Source organism: Cyrtonyx montezumae, unplaced genomic scaffold, assembly GCF_038088225.1.
Source record: "Cyrtonyx montezumae isolate F1298 unplaced genomic scaffold, pur_monq_1.0 scaffold_10, whole genome shotgun sequence".
In the NCBI taxonomy this organism is placed as follows: Eukaryota; Metazoa; Chordata; class Aves; order Galliformes; family Odontophoridae; genus Cyrtonyx; species Cyrtonyx montezumae.
The window spans coordinates 8,435,058-8,453,641 of NW_027071826.1; positions in this window are offsets into that span (position 1 = coordinate 8,435,058).

Consider the following 18,584-nt stretch of genomic DNA (forward strand, 5'->3'; position numbering starts at 1 on the left):
AATATTCCCAAGTTGGCGCCTCCCACAGCCACAAATTTCTGATAAGCCATGAGTAGGCATTAAAAAAAAAAAATCAAACATTAAAACAAGCAAAAATAAAGAAGGATTTTTTTTTTGCCAGAATAAAGAAAGAAGTAGAGAAGGGCGGAAATAAATCATGCATCACCTTGGGAAGTAACAAAACAGAAGAAAGAGGGAGGAGAAGAATTCTCCAAATCATTCCCAAGTAATGGATTCCAAGAGAAGAGTATCTAAAACATACACACGTTAATGAATAACCAGCTGTTTCCTAAAGCCAGAAAATCTCTTTTTCCCCTTGAACACTTCCAAACTAATGTGAACTCCTTTCCTTGTTCTCATTTCATCAGTGCACACTGGATGCTCAGGCGCTTCATTTGTGCCTCCTGCAGGGCTTACTGAAACCAAGGGAAGTCTTGGTGCAGCTTGGTTTTGGAGCAGTCTTCAAGAACAATGCTGTCAATGCAACACTTCAGTTTGCTGTGAGACATGACCCCAGATTTTCCATTGTGAGGTTTTCCCAGTTACCTATCTTGTAGTCATTTTAATTATATACAGAAGAAACCACTGAGTTATTGAGCCAAAGTGTCAGAAGATTTAAAACAGTATCTAGTATTCAGACTGACAGTTATTTTTCACTGTTAATGCCAGATACTAATCAAATCATGGCTCTACCATTTTCTTCTTACCCATCTAAAGACTTTGGGAGCCCTGCCTGTGTTCAGTATATTCCTCAGCATTTTCAGATCAGAGCCTCCATTTATCATGAGATGGCAGTCTAAGAAATTAGCATGTTCCCATCTTCTTCATGGCATTCAACAGACAAGATGGGTCTGTAGTGTAACATGTCACAGAACTACAAAGTCCCTTTGGACAAGCTCCTGTAAGAATTAGATCCTTAGGATCACTTGACAAGTGATGTTGCTTTTTCTTTTGTTCCTCCTGTTGTCTTCTATGGCAGGTAGAAAACGAGCAATTAGAAGGATCTTATGAATTCCTGTACTCGATGAAAAGAGATGTGTAAGAGCTTGTCATTGTGTCAACTCATTTCTTCAACACTGCCTTAAAGACATGCCTTCTCATCTCCCATCCCAGCCATTAAAGGGGCAGAAACTGATTTCCTGTACAATTCCTTCGGTTAGGCCTAAGCAGCTTAAAGAACAGTCCTGCAAATGCGCTCAGAAAGAAGTTCCATAGCTTCTGCTTAGAAAGTTTTTCAAATAAATTTGAGCTCACTGAGCATTATTACAGCTTGTTGCCTATGGTATTTCCTCCCCTCAGGGTAAAGGAAATAATCTTGATTAATGACACCCCCAAAAAATCATTTTTCTCTTTAATTCACTAATTGGTTAATCTTTTGTGACATCAAAGAAGGTTGCAGAGTTTGCAAAAAAAAAAAAAAAAAAAGTCAATGCAAAAGCCAGATTTCCTGTGCATTTTCCATGTGTGCTTTGTTTCCTGATGTAATTTCTAACTGAAAAGGAATGAAAAATTGAAATCTCCAGTTTACAAGAGGAATGGCAGATTGGGCTCCCTATCAGACACCTCATTTTCTCTACATTAGTCACAATCAGACAGACAAGGCTCTGTCTTGTTGAGCTACATTTAGTAGTCTGTCTGAACTGCAAATTTAGATGACATCCAAATTACACAGATTCAGCCAGTAGGCCACACTAATGCAAACTAGGAGAAAAAGAATCAAGACTATTGATTTTTTTGGTCTTTTCTCTGTCGTATTTCCTTAAAGGCATTTACCAAGGCTTTTAAGATCTTCAGCATTTTCACAAAGGAACAAATTACGTGCAAATAAGACTGCCTTAATCTATTCTTCCCTGCTTGGATTGTTCTTTCTGTACAGTCATTATGTGCTTTTTTACGCTGCTGCTGTGGTTTCCTTGATCCACTTTCATGCACCATGTGGTCAATATATATGTTGAAGAGTAACTGTGGAAAAGCACATCACTTGCACCTGCCTACAATAATCAAAATCTTGTTTGTTAATTCCCTTCAATTCAAATATATCACACATCTCTCTGCTCTTTCTTGCAGCTGTTTCAGCAATTTGATGTCATACTCCACAGAAAGCTCTTCTGATCACATTTCCATTTGCAGACAACTTGATTTTTTGCAATGAATATTTACAGGGGGTTTGTTACAATCTCACTAATGTAAAAAGCAAAGACCACAGATTCTACTGACAAATAGAGCTGATTTCCAGCATACTGAAGCTTCACAACTCTGTCAAAACCAAACATCCCATCCCTTTTGGCTCACACTAACCTGACCCTACTGAAGAAACAACTATTTCTACTGAACATATATGACAACATAATTTTGAATTCCTGAACTCCACTGAAAGCAATAAACCAACATACTACTTTTTGCCTACCAGTCTCTGCAGTGGAGCCATAGCCAATAACCAGCTCAACAGTACATTAGTGAGGAAGAAACTCAGAAAACACATTCCTTGGAGTAATCAGTGCTGCTCTGTTCAGTTACAACACCTAAACAATGGACCAAAGACTGAAGTTTCTAAATGCCATGGAAAGTAATAGAAGGAATAACAGCCTCAGAGAGTTTAAGTGCTTCATTCTTTGAACCAGCAACCCACCGAGAGAATTAGGAAGAGCTTTTTCTAGTTGATCTCACTAAGCAGCTGTATAAGCTTTTTTAGGCATAGTTAGCAAACTACAAACTCATTAGGAACTACATATGGTACTGTCACTTTCCATGAAATCTGAAGCTCACATACTTTCCTTTTAGTCTGTGCACATGCTTTCTGTCAGAGCTGAACGTATCTGCCATCAGGCAGTAATATGCCCCTTATGCATTACCATTTGGGTTTGTTTGATTCTATTTTTTAGAGGCTCCTAGGCTTCTGGCATTATTTCAGCCTTCAAACTCACATGACCCCTGCTTATTTTCCTGCACCTAGGAAAAAGATTTGATATATTTCCCTCTCCCCTCCATTTTTATTTTTTAATATGCCCACTAGGATTCCATCTTCTGCTCCCTCTAAAGACGTTCTTAACTCAGACAGAAACTGAAGTTCATCCTGTTTTTAGTGAGCATTTTTGCCCTTGCAAATCACAGGGTTCAGAGTGAGTGAGTTTCTCACAGGCAGGTAAAATAGCCAAGTGCTTTCCTAGTCCTTTTTTCCATTCAGAGAAGCAAATCTCTCTGCAAAGTGCTAAGAAAGGTCTGTTATAATTTCTATATCATTTAGCATGTTTTTCTCTCCCTGTTAACATGGAGTCATTTCCACTCTTCAAACTCACACTTTCCATATCACTGATATTTTTTTTCTGACCTTTCTGTACAATAATTTTACTCCTGTCCCATCTCTTTGCTTAACCCTTGCTGGAGCAGAAGTGAAATAAAGCCTCAAAATTCCCTGATGCTTTTTTCTCTTTCTTCCTTCTTTTGCTTCCATCTCTGACAATCTTTCAACAATTCTCTTTTCACTGATACTGTGTTCAATAGCTCATCCAAAACACAGAAACAACCTATTTAAACTAACTGTAAATTTAGCTATCTTCTCTTTATTTTAAAACAAAACTTCAGGTTTATACCATTGCAATGGGATCATGTCATCTCAGAGTCAGATGATACAAAGATTGAGTTGGATTTGAATAAGACTTAAAGTTAATTAGAATTACTGAAGCATACATAGTCATCCTCCAAACATTGTTTTTCCTTCCCATTTGGAAATGATGGAAGAAGAAGGACTACAGAGTAAAACCAGTAGCTTAATATACACTCTTGAGTTAAAGCATAATGTTCTGAGCTACCACTTACTACCTCCACTCTGAAAATCACTTAAGAGACTTGAAACAATGCTACCATCTTGAACAGCAAATCAGCTGGCAACAGGAATTCATGGCAGCACAGCATTTAGGAGATGTGGACTGCCAACAGAGAGAATAGAACTAAATGCTTGTCTAAGTTGCAGATAGGGGATTCCCCACTGCTTGCCATAGAGAAAACAAATGTCACAAATGGAAAAAGAAGTGATTTAATGAGCTGCTGTTAAGGATGATACTGTTTCCTAGTACACCATTTTGGGAGAGAGGATAAGCTTGTAATAGGAAGGTCAGCAAATCCATTTCACTTCCAGCTTAACACAACTGCTAGGCATAAATGGTACAGTTGGCTATGGTGTGGGATTTTGATTCTACCCATATCTGTGTAGCACCAAAGTCAGTGATAAAATTCCATTTCGATACCAGAAATACCAGAGGACCACAGTTTAATTCCTGCTGAATCATGAAAAAATGCCTCTGTTCTTCAGGTTTTATAATTACTCTTCAACACAAACAGAATATCTCATTCTACACTTTCAAATTTCTTTGGGAAAAATGTATATATACAGATATGGACGTTCCCTGGAGAGAATTGAATGTTATCATCTACTTTTTACCAGTGGATATATTAAGACACAGTGAGGTAAAATAATTCTATGTATTCCAGAAGTTTCAAAGAGAATATCACATTGAAGATCCCAAATTACTGGAAAACTACCTTTTAACCATGTATAATACAACTTCTACCGCTGAAGGAAAAAAAAAAAAGGAAATAAAAAAATCTAATTCTGAAGAAACTGCACATGCTTTAGTTACTCTTCTCCATATTTAAAAGGAATTACCATGCCATGCTAGACTGATGTGGGCAAGGAGAACAACAAAAACTCATGAGGGCTACAGAGATGTTGAAAGGTATGGAGGGGAAGATGTTAGGATGAGGTGCCAGAGCAGAGGGGGTTGAGGGGAGACCTCATGGAAGATGCAGCTCCTTACAGGATGTGGAGGGGCCCAAGGGAATGGCATGGAGCTGTGTCAGGGGAAGTTGGAGGATAGAGAGAGGCTCTGCCCCAGAGGACGGTGGCCATAGAACATGCTGTCCAGGGCAGTGGGCACAGTCCTGAGCTACTGGAGCTCAGGGAGCATTGGTTTGGATTTTTGGGTGGTGGTGTGTGGAGTCAAGATCTGAACTCAATGGTCACTGTGGGTCTCTTCCAAAACAAGATGTTCTGTGATTGGAGTATATATTTTACTATAGTTTAGACCTCCAAATGTTGCAATTGAGTCTTTAATGACACTAATAGCTTGGCCACAAAGCTGTACAAGAGAACCCTATTTCATACAGGACAACAAGACTGTGAATGGAATAAATCAGCCAAATTAAAACAAAAAACTGACCTACTATATATACAGTGTTATCTTCTGTGACACTAAAATAGTAGCTATTCATACTTAAAAAAATTTTTTTTCATTTTCTAAAGTAAAATAAAATCTGTTAGTAAGTAAACATTCACATTTACATTTGTTGGATGATCTTTAATATTAAGAAGAGGTCACCTGAAATGCATCATCCATATTTGAATGGTTATATAGGGCTTACTTTACACAGAAGTCCCCAGGGTAATTATTTCATATCAGAACTAGGAAAGTTTAGTGTCTGTATTCAGTATGTATTTACACTTCATGCCAATGCATTAAATAAAATTCTATCACATTCTGTCTTTGTCTCTGTATTTCCTTCTTTTTAAAGACATACAGTACGTGATCAGATTGCAAATTCACTCACAGTCTAAAAGGCTCTCTCTTGCTATTGTTTAAACTCTATGAAAAAACTTGGCAAAGCTGGGATAAAGAAGTCAATAAAGAAGCTAAAATTGTTATAGAAGAACACATCCTCAATGATCACTCTGTCATAAGCAAAAAGACTAAAAAAAGTAAAGGAAATGCATTATTACATAACTACTGGGCACACAAGCTTACGCGCATGTTAAAAACAAGAGAAAATGAGGTTTTAAAGAAAGCTTTAAAGGAAAGATCTGATCTAACTTACACCACATTGAGATCTGTTCAGCACAAAAGAAGAATGCACAAACTGAAAGGCCTGAAATAGGATTTTAAGGTCCAAATCAAAGCATTTAAAACTCACACCTAAAGCCAAGCCCAGAAGATTAAGACTGACTTTGAATGCAGTGTGTTTGAAATCTAGACTCAGACACATCCAAATTCTATGGTCAACTCACACTTGCTTCCAGAGCTAGGTGATTCTGAACACAGTATCTACAGAGGTTAGCACAAGTCTTCTTTATTTGACATTTGAAAATCCTGAAACCACACAGCAAGTAGTTCAGAACTAAACCAGAATGGTTATGACATAATAATCTCCCATCAAAAGTCTGAGAAAGCATCTCTTTTTGAAAGTTTATGGACAGGAAAAAAATGTCTGCTGCAAGAAATGCTGAGATAAATATAGCATTTTCACATTTTCCAAATACTTTCCATATTTCTTCCAGGCACAAAGTAGTAAAACAGAAGTCAGGTGTTTCTTTCTTCCTTCTCTCTGCTTCAGTTTTCTTATCAGTTTTCAGAAGCATTCACATAGAAATAAGTTTCTAAAAACTCAGGGTTTTTTTTTCTTTAGAATCCCCACATCCTTTTTCAAAGGAAATTAGGGAGGAAAATAGAAATGAAAAAGAAGAAAAAAAAAGAAGGAAGGGAAAAAAGACCTACTCTGCCGAAAACAACATCCTTTTTCAGTTCACACAAAGCCACTACAGTTTCCACGGTGGCTACACACAGGCACAAATCTGCTTCAGTCCTCTCAAAGCTCACCTAATGTTTAGAAATTTAGCAAAGCTATGAGAGTTGCTCTGAAAGTAATGCCTCTTACTGTACCATGTTGGCCCATAACATCAGAAGTGGATGTTAGTCATATGGCATCAGATGTTGAACCTTTCCATGAATAGTCCATTGCACTTTCTTGCCATGTGACAAACAGCAGCAGAGGGGCAGTCTGACAAAATGGTGTCTGATAAGGCGATGCATATGAAGCAAAGGTGTGCCATTGAATTCCTCCATGTGGAAAAATTGGCACCCACTGGCATCCATCAACAATTATAGAAACCAAACCATGAATGCAAGCACAGAGAGGCAGTGAGTGGTGCATTTCAGCAATGACATCATCATAGTAACAGTGAAACCTCCTTCTAGTGCAGATTTTTACATTTACGAACACAGCATGTAGACTCCTGCTCTATCGCTGGTGAAAATGCATTCCTAGTTTTGATGATCATGATGAGAAAGTGTTCTGTAGCTAAGAATTTACTCTATCAAATAGTGTTATCATGCTCTTTATATTTGTTTGTTGCTTCTGTGGAAACAAAGAGGAGGCATTACTATATGAGTGTCTGTGAGGAAGGGTTCAGTCAGTCTAGAAGCTGTGCAGAACCTCTTATGGCCAAATCGTTTAGACAGGGGGGAACAGTTTGGTCCTGGACTGCCATGTCTTCTATCCCCACACTGTATAACAGTACACATCGTATTAATGGAGAGGTGGAAAAGTGAAGTGAAAACACTCCTTGAATAAAATCCCCAAGTATATGCACTTTAATATGACACCAGTGGTGGGATCTACATCTCATTCCTTCCTTTTGACAGCTCAAAGGGTTCCTTCCAGGGGCAGGACTTTTAAAGTCCTAATTTGGGTTCATACCAGCAAAATCAGGTAGCAATGCATAAAACATGGACAGTCCGTACAAAACACAATTCACCTGAAGAAAGGTTATACCCCAAATTCCAATGACATCCACTGTACAGTAGCAGAAGCAAAACACTGCAGGCTTTGGAGCCTGAATTCCCTTCCCAAATTCATTTTAGCTTTTAGATACTTTGGAAAACAGGAGTCAATTTGGCACAGGGCTGGCAGGATCTGTTCCAGAAAGATGGGAAACAGAGAATAGAAAAAGTGCTGAGGGTCAGGACAGAGATATGTTGGCAATGTTGATTTCACAAAATTCTTGACAGTACTGTGCCTGTTCTAAGCCAATACCATTAATCATTCACTAAACTCACTTGAAAAAATTACAAATAGAAGTAATTAAAGTGGTGTCAAAGCTTTGTGTTTTTGTTCCACAGTCTACAAGCTTTGACCTTCACGTGCATATTACATGCAGACCATGCCTGCTTAAATAAAGTTTTGCAGCAGACAGAACATCTGTTAGGTCTACTTTATATTCATGTTTAAGATGGGATTACTCTCTAGGCTTTGTCAAATAATGAAGAAAAACAAAAGGGAAAAAAGAAATTTAAATCTTAATTCCCCTTTGATTTTGTGAAACAATTTGAATTTAAAATAATTAGTACAAATTCTTATAGGAAGCTCTGTAAGACCTTTTTGCTTGAAATCTTCCAACCTTTCAGAGATTAACAAGGCATCCATAGCATAAGCCCCTTAGAAATGCAGCACTTGTACGGCTCTATAATATTACAAGAAATGTTACTTTTAAGTCCAAGTGCTTATGTGGTGTTAACTGGCACTGGAGGGAGCGTTGTTAGGAGTGATATGCACCAGACTATGAGCTAGCACCAGCTAAAATGTTCTCTGTGTATTTTTTAAGTGTGCAGAAAGGATAGTTTACCAGAAGGCACTGTGTCTAGCAGCAATGCTGAGTTAAAGCTCTCCTCGTTTTCAGCTAAAAACCTCTATCATCACCTCAGTGTGCCAGCCAGAGCCAGAACATCCCCCTCTGAAAGCATGAGTGGCTGAAGACCCTCAGCAGAGGAATGTCGGAACTCTTGCTGGGGGTTACAGCTCAGCAAGCACTTCAAAGCTATAGGAAGAAACCAAGTGACAGCTGAGTCCCTGACCCTCACTCACAGCCCACCCACAGGTGATCAAAGCATGGACTTTAGGCACCAGGGTAAACTGGAGTGGCATGTCTGCAACAGGACCAGGATCTTGTGTTGGAAAAGGGCATTTTTCCAGGAAAGGCACAGAATATCAAAAGTCTGAGACTAGAAAAAGGCCTCAAAGAGGAACGCAGTTACAGACTGCACTCTACTAAACAGAGAGATCATAAGGGGATAAGAACCCAGAGGCGACTCGGAGAATTGGATGAGGTGAGCATTCATAAGCCATACATGAATAGAACAGTGGTGATCCATGGTGGCCAGTGTGACTCAGTTTCCAACTGTACTGGGAACCATCTCCAGTTTGGCTCCATAGGCTAGGCAGGGTTTGGCTCCATAGGCTAGGCAGGGTTTCTGTGCCATGCTTCTAGTCTACTCAATACTGATAAAAGCATGTGAAGAAGAGAACAGGAAATGGAGAAAAAAATATATTAATAATTTTACACCACCTGTGTATGATCCAAGCATCTTCTGTACTACTGAGAGGCAAGACCAATTCCTGGACAAGCACAGATCTACAAATCAAACACGTTTTCACTTGCTTAGTTATTTGCACTACAGGACTTACTGCTTCTGCTGCATCTGAGTCAAAATCTTTTTCAAAGATCTCTTCTTCCTACTTAAAACCAGTCTGAACATTCCTCAGTAATGACTATTACTGTAAGCATATGAAAGCAATTTGGAGGGGTCATTTCTCCAGTGGGGAATAGATGGGAACAGGCAATTATCAACAGAGAAATACTGCACATAGATAAATATCAGCTGAAGGGTGACACCAGCAGAGCTCCCGTAAGAGTTAATCAACCCCCTTTGTCTTCCAGACTGTGCTGCAGAGGTTCATATAATAGTGGGCAAAGGGGATGTGGTGGGTGTAAATAATTTGCAATTTCAAAGGGCTTTTGGTAGGATCCCTCACTGGAGATTATCAAAGGGAACAAAAAAGTATGGGATAAAGTGTAAGTCGTGTTAAGGATTAAATTCCAGTTAAATCATAGGAAACAAAGAGTTATAACTAATAGATTTTTCTCAGAATAAAGAGAAGTTAATAAATGGACACCCCACAGAGCATTACAAAAACTACTTTGGTTCAATATAGTTATTAATAAAGAAGGATCTGGGCTGTGGGGTCACAGCATATGTCTGGGACAAGAATAACCTCAGACCTTCAGGTTTTGGGGTTTTTTTTATCCCCCCAAAGCATCCTGTGAAATCAATGGCAAAGAGTGATCATGGCTCATGAAAACCAGCTCTCATTCTCAGACCTCTGTAAATAGCTGGCTATACTGGGACAGGCTGTAAATCAGTCAAAGGAGCTACTGAATGCTGCTGCTTTAATAACAAACAGCTTATCTTTACTTCAAAATATCTCTGGCTAGATAGTGATAAATTGAGTGTCCTGGCTGCTTAGGAAAGCATAGCTGGGATGTTATAAACCACAGCATGAACTTTACATCAACAAACATGATGCAATAATCATGCATGGGTAACCTTGATCGATCATTAAACTTAACATAAGAAAAGTTAGAATTTGGGGAGTTGTGTTTTAATGCATGAGGAATTAATTATTTAAATCATAAAGAACTGTTTGTTTCTCTTTTCTGATCCCAGGCAGAACTCTGTAGGGCTTTTGTAACCAGATCCTTTGCAGTGATCCCTGTCTGGCACTTTAGGCAATTGACTTTCCTTTCTTCCACATACCTAAAGCTACTTTGAAGACAGCAACCTCCCTTACTCCCTCCTTCTGCTGTTCCCAAACTTCTGCCCTGGAGGGACTACAAAGCTGCAACAGCTGCTTGCCACAAATAAGTCTTCACTTACACTAATTTTAGTGCAGAAAGAGCAAGGAAGCTGGGCAAGACAAGCTAGCCATGACCTCAGATGTGACAGAATAACACCGAGGAAATGTGGTCGCTTTTACATATTAGCCCCCTGCACACACAGTCACAGATGGAAGAACACAGAGAAAAAACTCAACATACAATCAGTCTGAAAACTAATCTAAATTGGAAGCAAGGAAATACAGCAGTCTATAACCAAGAGAAAAAAACAGAAGCAAGTTGCAGCATTCTGATTTCATCAGCAAAAGGAAAAGAAAGAATTTTAGCAGGAGGATTCCCAGGGGGACATGCTGGTGCCTAAGTCCTGTTTACATCAGTGATAAAAACATCAGCTCCCACCAACCATTTCTAATATCTTGCCCTTGGGATATCATTTGTAATGTGTACTCGTTATTTAGAAACAACACTTCCTAGAGAAAATACTGCCCACTTAAACCCACAAGTCTGGGTCAACAGGCAATGTAAATCATCGGTGCTTCACTACAGATCTAACACACAGTATCCAAAAATGGTGAAAATAAGTCACATTTTGAAAGCATTTTCTCTGCTGTTATTTAATATGGGGAATAACTTTTTAATTAAATCAAGAAAAGTATGCTTTTAAAATTTCACTACATGATTCAGAATCATATAGATAGTAACATACTCATATGTATGCCTATCTTGACGTTAACACATTTTTTTAATCAGATTGTAATATTTTAAACAGTCATTAATTTTAAATGAAAGAGAGAGGGTTTAACCTTGAGTGCCTAGAAGTGACTGTTCATAGTTTTCTGTGTTTTTATTATTTTTATTATTATATAAGCGGCTACAGAAAAGAAAAAAAAAAAAGAATGAGGAGAGCTAAAATTGTGAAATGTTTGATGGGGATTATATTTTTAACTGTGCAAATAGGCTTATGATACTTGAGTGGTGTCAGTATAAAATCAGTTGTCCTTTTTGCAAAATCTTTTAACATACAGCACTAAAAGTAAAGTCAACCTTAATTGACATCTTATATTTTTGTTTCCAACAAATAGTTGTAAATAAATTGAAAAACAAAACATATTCATCAGAAACAACAGATCTGGGGAATCAGACTATAAGATTTCCTTTCACTTCTTGGCAGAAAGTTCTGACAGCAAAGCTTCCCTTTCCAGGTTTCGTGCTGTACGTTGGTGCTGCTAACCTTTGCCAGTCAAATTACAAGTGTTGTGCTGTTATACTAAATAAGAATCTGGCCTTCACATTAATAATTTACTTACATTGCTTCACTAACCAAGCAACCTTTATACATACACAAATCAGCACAAGAGTCACAAAGAATTAGGAAATGTTCTCTACTGATCAAAACAAAGCAGTCAAGTTAGTTTCAGAACCAATTACCAAAAAAGTGCCACACTCTCTCTGTAGGCACTGATCTTTACCTGTACTTGGAAGGTTCATTCCTTCCATTCACTTAAAATAATTTAAACATGGAAGAGACTGCAAGATGTTTGCAAAGGAAAGCTCCTTTCTGTGAGGGTGGGTTTCAGTAATTCCTATTTCATGAACACTTACAAAACAAGAAACTAAAACTGTATGATGAAGCCCAGGAGTGCAAAACTGAAATAGGTACTTGGAATGATGAAAAAAAATTAGAAACTGGAGCTGAAAGCATCAAAAATTTATAGGATCCAACATTTTAACTCCAATGCATTTGAAGCACTGAAATAGTTAAGGTATTTCACCACAGTACAAAATAACCTCATTATCATTTCTTATACAGATCAATACTCAACACTGCCCTTTGAAAAATACAGTGCTTGCTGGTCTGCACGCTTATTGTGATCTTTGCATTAGCACTCTAACATTAAAGCTTTCACATAAGCTCATTCCTAGCCTCTAGAACATGCCTCTTCCCCCACACACACTCCACCCCCCATTTGATCAACATATATCGGCATCAAATTGTGAGGGGGAAAAAGAAAATAATGCAAATCAATACCCAACATATTGATTATTTCTTTTTCTTTCTTCCTTGTGACATTTTGTCAGGTGGCTTCCTCTGCTCCTTGGGGCTGCCTGGTGGCATTAGATGGCTGCTCCAGTGAAGACTAATGGCACAGATTCTGTCCCAGGTGGACGCCAGGGATTGTTTGAAGTAACTGATTGGTGCGAGAGCCCTCTAGCTCCCAATCCCCAGCATGTGGTCCAAAGCACAACATATGCTTCCTGCTTGCTAGATTTGTCTCCAATAATAAAAACAGGGTTTCTATTCAATTTTAGTCCAGTGCCCAATTTATCAAGCAAAATAACATCAAGGCTTCAAAAGGCTACGTTGATAATCTGGTTCTGCATTGGATTAGGGGTAGTATCGTGAATAGAGAATCATCAAGATAGTATCATCTGCCATACCATAGAAAAATACTATATATATATATATATATATATATACAAACATTAATAAATATGTGGGGGGGGGAGGGGAGGTCTGCATTTGTGTGTATTGTGACCCATTATTAGAGCTTCTCTTGCACAGAGCAGGGAATGGCAACCTGCAGCTCTTTAAAATGAGTTTAAAAAAATAATAGTGCAGGGGGTGGAGAATTGAAGACATGGTAATGCTGAGATTCTGATATTTGTTCTTTTCATTGTAAATGCTGATAAAATACATTAGCTCCCTAGGGGAACGCAATTGTTTGGTGATGTTTCATTCATACTGCTATAGGTCTTTAAACATGGAACAGGAAGGAAAAGGGGCCCAGCTTTCTTGTCGGTTTTGTTTGTTGTTTTTTTGTTGGTGGTGGTTTTACGTTGTGTAAATTTTTTTTAGAAGCTTGAGCCATGAGAAAAAAACTCCACTTTCAATTAACACAATAGTCCAATTTAAAGAATATTGTCACCGTTTTGCTAAAAAGATAAACAGTGCAACAGATAAATTTAACGTTACTTCTAAAAATATAAAAATAAGAAAGCAATAATGGAAACTGTTATAAGCATGCAAAATATTTAACTAGGATTTCCTTAAGAATAATGTTTAGACTTCCAATAAAAGCCGTTATTTGTATAGGCAGTAAAGATGTGAGTAACCACAAGATGTATTCTATTCCATGAAAGATTTTAAGTTGTCTAGAAATCCCTCTAAATACTTTGCATTTATGAGGGAAAAAAAAAAAAAGAAGAAAAAAATTTGTCTTTATTGATAGAATGAATTTGACTTATTTTTTCTTCAGAAGAGCATACAATTAAATATATTACTTGAGGGAAGTGTTAATGCTGGTTGCACATTAGGTGATGCAATGTCAAACCAAACACGTCCAAAGCTATTCCAGGAACTTGCTGACTTCACTGGCACTCGACTGCACAAATATCTCAGTCTTCCAATGTAGCCATGCTTGGTCTGAGTGACTGAAAGCTGAAACTGGCCCTAGACATTAACCAAGCTCAATTTTAGCAAGCAAAGATACCAGACATAGTTCCTGTAGAGCAGCAGGCTATTCAGCCATTTATGCTATCTTTCACCATACAATCCATCTCTGTTTGGACATCTAATTTAGTCTGTATCAAATCACCTTGAGCAATAAAACTTTACCATGTTGCTCTTACATAGAGAATTACCCCATGGGATGGGGTAATTCCACCATGGGATGTGCTTTCAAGGTGGCCTCATTTGGACAGATTTCACAAGAAGGGACTTGCACAATTTGTGCTAAGAAACATTAATACAGTTTTACTTCCTATTTTTCTCTCAAAAATTTGTAAGGTTTTCCATGTTTTTCTCTTGAAGAATTTCTCAACTGCATCCGTCGTGCAGGCAGCGAAGGACTATACCTCCACCCACTCACACTCTCCAAGTGAGATGGAAGAGACAGCTGGAAAGGTAGAAGTGCAAGAACTCATAATTTGAGACAGTTTACTAGGTAAAGAAAAACTCAAATGCACAAAAGTCACATTTCCTTATACCTAGTCTAAATTTCCTCTCTTTTAGTTCAAAACCATTTTCCCTTCTCCTGTCACAGCAGGCCCTGCTGAAGAGTTTGTTCCAATTTATATTATTGAGGATGACTCAACATGGTACAGGATACCACTTTAGCCAGTTTGGGTCACCCCCAGCTCCTTGCTGGCAGAGCAGAGGAAGCAGAAAAGTCCATAGACCTGTGTGTGCACTGCTCTGCAATGTCTAAATGTATCAGCATGTTATCACCATTATTTTCATCACAAATCCAAAACACAGCATCTACAGAAGCCTCTACAAAGAAATGTAACTCTGATTTGCATTTAGATAGGTGGAGCAGTAATAATTTTTGCCAGCAGTTAAGGCCACTATTTGCCGCTGCGTTCCAAAAGACATCAGGATCCACCAAAACTTGCCTCTACTTATTAATTTATCTCAGATTTTCTAAGAGCCTATTTTTACTTGTGTTCAAGGAGCTTGCCTTCCCTAAATTCACACCTGTTTCTTCTCACAATTAGAAAACTTCGCCAAAACTTAAAAGAAAGAGAGGAGTTCAGTGTGTTCAGATTGACTGAATGGCTTTGTATCCAAAGAGGAGAGCAGAGCTGACAGGGCAAGATGCAGCTCATCACAACACGAAGTTGCTCGGTCTGGTAGAGTAATGCAGGCATACACATGGGTATGAGTGAGATGGCAACCGCAAAAGGCTAGAAACTTCTGAGTGTAGTCCAGTATTCATCTTGCAAGGAGAAATACTATGGCTGCATTGCTGTTTCAAGTATAAATAACTGCAGTTCATTCCAATATATCTGATGGGAAAGACAGTCAAAAAATACAAATTTGCAGATGCACAATCAGATGGGAATACCACAAACTGAATACAAATATTCTGCTTTATCCGCTTTGCTTACATTTAAAAATAATACAGAGAATTCACTATATTGTCTGAGTTGTGAACACACCATGTGGTCTACAGCCAAGCTATTCTTGGAGAAAGGATGTTTACTGCATTCATCTCAAATGCTTAAGAGCAATATTCAGAAATAACTGTCTAAAGCAATGCACAACAGAGAACAGTAATCTTGTCTTTTAACTCTCCTCAATTTACACATGCATCTCACAGAATTATGCATCAGAGATGGGGTCAGAGAAATTTTATGGGGGCAACATGAATTATTTGTTCAGTTTGCATGAAATCTAGAGCACTATATTAAAACCTATGGGATATAGCAACTCCACTGGAAACAATTACCACTGCATGATATGTGATATGCATTATATTTAGTTAATATGATTATTTGTTCCTGAGCATCAGCAAGAGGAGAGAGAATGACCCCTGCATGAAGGAATTTATGATACAACAGCTAGTTTCTACGATTCTCAGGGACATAAAGTTCCCACTAAGTCTGATAACACTGCGTACTTAGGGTGCACTTAGAGATATACGATGGTTTTATTACATGCTGTAATTCTAGGAGTGAGAGTTCTTTTCTGAAGGGTTACAGGCACTACGGGTTTATCTTACTGAATATGAAGAATACTCCTTTGATAATCTGGCAAGAGTCTGTTTACCCTATAGATAAACAGTTCTTTTAGAAGGGAAGGTTTGTCACAAGAAAAATTTAGTCATTATACGGTTTGTATAGAATCTAGTCACTTTACATACAATTGACACTGTGAACATATATGGGAAGGATAGACATGGATAGGCCACCCAGGATAAAAGTAAAGATGGGTATGCTATATGTGATGAGAGAGGAAGTCTTTTTGCTGTTTCTCTTTTTCAGGCAATTGAACTTTCTTGTACATTAGATGAATATTGCTTTTGAAGAGTTAATCTGCCAGTAGGTATCATCATCATTCTATAGATGAAAGATAATAGAGAAAATCCCACAAATCCTTGGACATTTGACAATGTATCCTTCAAATAAAATGTAATTTATCTCCAAGTACCAAGACTTTCCCCCCAAATAGATTTTGAAAATGAGGAAAAATGTGGTTTCATTATGCACACAAAAGGATACACCACAGCATTCATTAAGTACTAAGATGACAAAAAACATTTTTTCCATAATTTCAAACACTAATAACATCTCATTAATTTATCTGAGATATTAGTCAAAAAATGGAATAAAAATGTTAATAAGACAACTGATGTCTCCTAAGCTTTGTTAAACACAATAGCCTGGGAAATTATAATTTAGTCTTGATGAATCTGGTGAACACAAGCACACTAGGGAGAAGTTGCAATCTTTAACTTGCTAACCACATGGCAATATTTTGAGTCTGCCTCATCCTTTAAAGGCACAGATGCATGCCTTTCTTTATACGCAGTGAAAATATTTCTCCAAAGCTTTGTTAATCACAAGAAATACTGAAATAATGGTCTAAAGAAAGTGAGCCAGCTCAACAAAAGTCTTCCTCCATTGGTGTATATGGCCCGTTTGTTATTCCTCTTGATCTGGGCTACATGCCTACAGCCAGAGGCTGGAGTGAGCTAGCAGCAAGTAAGCTTTTGTCTTGAGTTGGCAACTGCCATTAGGGAGCAAGAAAGGTGAAGAGGAGGTACCTTTGCTCCCAAATCCATACTAGTTTATTTCCTACCTACATTGCTATACCTCCACTTCCTGCATTGCTCTTTTGAAGCCAATATAGAGAAGAACAGTTTTCCCCATGCATGGTATAAGCCCTGAAAAACAAAGTGAAACAAGCACAAGGAGCCATCTTCACATATAACATCTCTGAGATATGGAAGACATCACAGAGGCTGCGTCCATGGGAACTGCAGCTGCCAAACTCCACAGGTCTCCTAAAATGCAGATATAAACTGAGATATTTTTAGCTAGTCTTAGCTTAAAATGATATTTTTGCTGAGACAGACAAAAAAATAGTTATTCTTGCCCACCAGATCAGAATCTGAAATTACTGATTGAAAGCATTAGTTTTCTAGAGCCTCTCAGTTATGTTTTTAAGATCTTCATATGGTTATCAACAAAAAGTTGAGATCTACTAATGGAAAAACAACACAAGAAGAAAAAAAACACTCAACCACCCAGGCTGCTTTAATATCTGGTTACTCTTCCAGCCCTGTCTGCCATATTGCTATATTCTTCTCTTTCCTATGGTAAGCAAGCTGCAGCTGAGACTGATTTGAGAAATGGGTAACGGGAAATGTAAACAAGCGCAGATTTTTAATGGATGCCACCTGTTTTCAGCTATAAGGGAGTCATATGATCCAACACTGGGTCTCCGTCTGCATTCAGTATTTGCTGTGGCTTGGATGTATGGTTCAACAATATCATGCCAAAGGATCATGGCACTACTATCCTGCTTTCTTCAAAACCCATGGACCACAACAAACTATATGAAACTATGAAACAATCACTTACCCTCATCAGAAAGTAAGCTGTTGTTTCTATGCACTGTCACACAGAGAAGTAGGATGTTGGGGGAAATCTGGACTACAAGAATTCCTATAGATCTTGGACTTCACTGTCAAATATAAACTAGTGCCTCTGACAGTGCGTGCTTGCAGGAACATCCAATATACATAAGCATTTAAATTCTGGCCTATAGATTTCCTTGGATATCTAAACACTGGTGTTTTCGTACACTGGAAAAGAAAAACAGATCCAAGCAGGTGGTTGTTCTAGTTTAATAAACACCACAATTCAGAGATGAAGTAGGGAGGTGAACAAATGAACTTCTGGAATACGCTGATGCATTGGGCAGACAAACTCAGCAAACTTTGGCAACGTTATGTTCAGCATAAAGCTCTGAATCTCAACACCAATCATATTTTTTTTCCCCTGGAGACTTTACTTTCAAAATGCATGAGCAGGCTCAGGTGTCATGGCTGGAAAATACAACTTCTTTTCCCAAACACTCTCATTGCATTGCCCTCAGAACAGTGTCTGTAAATACAGACTATCTTGTTTCCATGCACTCTTGAACTCTTTTCTGCACTGTCTCAAAAGGATGGACAGAGGTTGACTGCATCACAGGCATGACTTTAGAGTGGTAAACGGAGTCCTCTCTTTGGAGGATAGGTCCTTTTCATGCTGGCAAATGAACTCCACTTCCTGAGTAATCTCATTATGCATG